Here is a 5,406-nt window from a genome sequence, read left to right on the forward strand (position 1 = left end):
AAGGGATCACAGTGGCTCACCTGGTGCCACTTCCCTGCTCAGGCAGGGTCTTTGCAGAGCACACAGCACAGGATTGTGTCCACACGGCTCTGGAGTATCTCCAGCGAGGCAGTCGCTGGTCTATGCTCTGAGCCCTCCCTGCTCACACTGACAGACACAGATGGTGTCCCCTCTCAGCCATCTCCTCTCAAGGTAGAACACTCCCAGCTCCCTCAGCCTTTTCTTTCTCCTCTCAGCCCCTTTGGCTTTGATTAGATTGGGATGGATTTGCTTGCTGTTTTCCTCGTTTGTCTGTGTTTTGTAGGAGGGGTTGGACTTCACAGGATACAAAGTATTATAAAGAGACATTTATGTCCAGAACCTTGGGACAATTTAGGGAGTAGATAAGCCGCACTTTTTTGTTGAGAAACCCTGGACACACATAGCTAGACAAAAAAGTGAAAACTCATGAAATATGTGCAATATGTGAGGCATTATGAAAGAAGGCCCAAAGGTATATGTTTGAATATTTAACTATCAGATGATAGAAACAAAAGGAGGGAGACTATAGGAGCAAGGGTGGCCCAATAACTGATATATTTCTGCTCTGTGGCCTTGAGACACCCACATAAAGTATCATTTGGAAGAAGCTGCTTTAAGAGTCACAGTTTCCTCCCCATTGACCAATATTTTAGTACGAATACACTCTGAGACACTAAAATATTTCCAGTTCTCTCTTTTCCTTCTTCCTCTGTCTCAGCAGTTGCCGGAGCAACCAGCTGTGGGAGGGGGAATTAGAAAAATGAGACAATGTGTATAATAGTATAAACTGGATTAGTCTCACTCTGTCAATCATTCTCTGGACTCTTTGTGAAGTAAATCAAACACCAAGTTACAGCCTTCCCTCATAAGCTACAGGGATGCAGCAATGACCTGGTGGAGATTATTAAATGGTACATTTTAGGTACAGACTGCTAGCCAAAATCGCAAATTACTTATAAAAACACTAAGCTGTGTAGGAGAATTTTAGAGCCATCTGACTGCCATCAAAGCAGGTGAGTTTTAGAACTGTTCTATAGAAAACAGCCTCAATCCTTTCTAGAAAACCCCTTCTGATTTTCAGTGTGGGAGTTCTGTCTTGGTTCCACAGATCAGACACGGCTGCTTTTCCTCTTGAAGTACAATATAAATATATTAACATTAAAAATAATGAAAAAGGTAAAAATCTAGAATGGCAGCATCCTTTGAATCAGTTGTCTTTGTTGATGACAATGTTTTGCCCAATATTTTCTAAAAAGGTCTAGGGTTCACTGTAAACGTTTTATTGTCACCGTGAATTTTTTAGTCACTCTCTTTTCAAAAATTTTACACAATTGTGGGTTTGGGTTTTTTAAGTGGAGACATGGGAAGAATATTAATTACATTCTCTGATTGAAGCCCATGTTCAGACCTTCACAAAGCCAGCAGTGCTGCTGTTTCTATAAAAAGAAGCATAACTGTGTATATCCTTCAGTTAGCCTCTTTCCCACCTATTTAATAGATGGCCTGAATAAGCCTAATTTGTTTTGTGTCTTTCATTGCCTGTAATAGATATAATTAACAATTATTCCCATTTACAGTAACACAAGGGCATGACTGTGAAGGAACAGCATGATGGTTGTGTCACATGAATTCATTTTGTGCCTCTGAAACTTTTTTTTTTTTTTTTTTTTTTAATTTCTTTTTAAAACCAGAGTGGAAACATGATGAGATTGGGGAACAGTGTTATGAGAGCATGATAGGCAGGGTTATATTGCATCACTGACTGACTGGGGAGGTGTTGAAGTAACAGGAAGTTTTTATGCAAAGCACCAGCATGGATTTGTGGATGTCTGTACAATATGTGGGGCATTATGAAAGAAAGCCCAAAGGTATATGTCTGAATATTTAACTATCAGATGATAGAAACAAAACATTAAATAGCCCGTGTTTTCAGTGCTCAGCAGCAGAGCATGTAAATACAAACAAGAGTCTTTCTGGCTAACAGGCTTAGAAAGATTTTGAAGATAAAGTAACTGAATATGGTGAAATAAGTTTTCACATGTGTCAGCCCAGGATCTCAGTGAACCTCGGAGCTGTTCTATCTTTCTAATACATCAGAGTGATCTCAGAACTAGATTCACCCCACTGGTGCTGTTCTGGAGTGTTCTCATGCTCCTTCCTTGGACAGAACTTGTGATACAACACTCACAGCAAGAAGGGAGAGCAAGTAAAGCTGCCTGTGAAGGCTTTGTGCTACTACTGAGTCTCATGGTGGGAATCTCCAGCTTCTTTAGTACTAAGCTGTAACAGGGCCCCTTTCCCCTATTCTCCGCTTCATATTCCAGAACAGTCAAAAAGGTGGGTCTCTGCAATACAGGAGTGTGGCAGCTTACCTCCAATGCTGAGTTACCTTTCAAATGAAAACAATAAACAAGTTTCATGGTGCACTAAATTGCATCAAAGCATAATCTTTGCAGTTTTCTGGCATTTCTGCTTCCTTACACTGACTCAAGCTGGAGGGTTCATGGTGAATTTTGCATTTAGCTTCAGCCCTCACACAAACTGCAAGAGGACAGGAAAGCTCAGCAGAAATCTGAGAAGTGCCGTGTCCAGAAGGACAGTGAAAAACTGCTTTGTCTCTCTGTGGCTCTTCGCATGGTGTGCATGCAGTTATTTAATCAGGCCATTATGAGTTGCCAATGGCAAGACCGATGTTTCTAAATGAAGCTGTGCACTCAGTAGTAAGGACAGACCAAAGTGCTCGAGTGCTCTGCTTCAGAGCAGGCTCCCCAAGACTAAGTTGTAAAAATCGTTTACTGCGAAGGCTTTAACCACATTATCATTATACAAGCCTGACAATTTATAAGCTTGTCTTTTATATGCATGCACTTGAAAACAGATGAGTTGCCCTGTACATAGTAAACCACCATTCTTAGTGTTCTCTAGTCCTTGGAAACTCCCTCCTGTATGCAAAGAGAAAGGCTTCAGGGACTTGTTAAAGAGACATCTTTAAACAATCTGCTTCATATTTTGCTTGCACAGCCACTAGAGATCCTGACACCATCAGGTCACAGGGCATCAGATCCTCAGCTACTGTGATCCAGCTTAACTCCACTGATAACCTGGCTGAAAGAGGCCATTGTAGGGTAGAAATATGCATGATGCACGTTTCAATGCTGTGAAGCAACTCATCTTTGTTTATAACCAATACCCAGCAATGCCTCCAGTACCATGGATAGAGACGTTAGCACAGAGCCCCCTTTCCATTTGACAAACTGAAGAGAAATTACCTGACTTCCATGACATTCTCTCTGTAATGGACATCATCAGGATGTACATTCTCTTGTGGTAAGACTGCACTCACATCACCAGGTACTGACCAGGGAACAGCACTCTGTTGTGCAGTGTTGTACAGATACACAAGTTCTGCCTCCAAAAAGATCCTGATTTAATACAACAAATCCTCAGAGTAAAAAAGGGCAAATTCATATGCAGTAATAGACTTCTGCTTTTGTTAATACTCTTACCAAGCACTTCATATTTAAAACAATATGCAAATACCAAAAGCTAATTGTAAACATCAGTAAAAAAGGGGATGACGGTTTTTCAGCTCCTTCACAGACAGCCTGGCGACTACTGTCATCATGCCATGCAATTTAGGAGGACTGTAAGGAAGCATTACAGTAAATAGTAAGATCTATTTATTTTTAATCATTGCAAAAGTGTGACCAGAAGTCAGCGTTAGTATTTAAATAGGAAAGATAGGCAGCAATCATCTAAACCAGCAACTATAAATAACATTTTGCACAGTATTTAAAGAAAGCTGGAGCCAATAAGCAAACAAAAGAAATTAATTATTCAAATAAATAAAAATTTTCTACTTTTCAAAGAACAGATCACAGCCTCTAGATTATTTCCTACTCCTATCTAAATTGTTATGCACAGAGAAATATTCAACAGAAACTAGTGTGTAGAAGGGCAGCTCAGAGCAGAGCCAGGGTGCACACCTCATACACTGGGTCCTAGTCCTGCCAACAGCCCACTCTGGTACTGGGTGTCAAGCTGTGATTTGGGTGGCAGCTCAATGCTGAATACGTATTTTTGAGCAGATCAGATCTCCCTCTCAGCCTGCACATTGCCTTCTACCAAACAGACCATCTTTTGTCCAAAGCTTGCAAGACATAATCTTTCCTGGCACCTCGGGATACCAGTTACTATTGTTATTATTATTACAAGTGCTGCAGTGCACTCAGCTCCTGAGTGCTGGAACAAAACCAGACACGGTTATGAGAACAAGAAAAGCACGTCCATATCGTGCCAGAGAACCTGCAAAACTGTTGCATGTGTCTGACTCAACCAACTCAGTCAACAGTGATTTAAGTCTTCAATTCCATTTTAGAAAGTGTGGAATTTCTCAGTCCTGAATCTATGCCAGGCACTGCAACAAAACCAACACTGCAACCGAAGCGTCACTGGGAGAGTTACACCCTGTCATCAGCATATGGTAGACAATAACATAGCCATTAAAAACTGAAGCTAGAGGTGAAGTATCATTCCAGAACACAGCAGTCTCTGAAAAGTAAACAGAGCAGATGCACTGGCTAAAATCTGCTACCAAGGTGCTGCAAAGCCATGCCATGTTTAAAACCATCCACGTGAAACTTCACGATCAAAAGATGGGTGGGGAATCAAGGATATCAGCAACTCCAGTACCAGCCAAGTTGAAATCATCACAACAGATAGCACACAAAGTTTTTTTTTTTCCTGTGGCCAAATCAAATACTTGATGAAACTTAGAAAATATTTTTCTTGATACTGTCTGGTACAGTTTTTGTGACTAGCTTTTCAAGATCTCTTGCCTCAGTGGTTACCTGGACAATTATAAGGGGTTTGCAGGCTTATTAGGTTGTAAAGAAGATCATTCTGCCAATAGAAGAATAATAGCTGGTATCTCAGAGACAACAAGGTCCCACGGATAATGTGAATTGGCAGTGATGTGTCTTTTTAACTACTCTTTCCGTTGGCACTTTGGACAGCTTATGTCAATTGCCGCTTTCCAGAAAATTATGATTTCAAGAAAGCTCTCCCAGCACAGAACATTTGTTGAGCTCATCAATTCAGTTAAACCACTGAAGGTGTGAATTAAGTGCCGTATTGCTGTACCGTCTGCCTGAGATAACGAGGGAATAAAGTGGTCGTCATCTGTGCTTTCCAAATGTGAAACATGTTAAAGACTACCAATATTTATGAAAATCCCTATACTAAATCCCACCTACTAAACAACATTTAGTTGTCTTTAAACTAAAGACATTTAATGTGAAACATTAAAGACTACCAATATTTATGAAAATCCCTATACTAAATCCCACCTACTAAACAACGGGGGAGAGCAAACGTCCCAGTGAT

The sequence above is a fragment of the Corvus brachyrhynchos genome, unplaced genomic scaffold, assembly GCF_000691975.1.
Source record: "Corvus brachyrhynchos isolate BGI_N302 unplaced genomic scaffold, ASM69197v1 scaffold5, whole genome shotgun sequence".
Lineage (NCBI taxonomy): Eukaryota > Metazoa > Chordata > Aves > Passeriformes > Corvidae > Corvus > Corvus brachyrhynchos.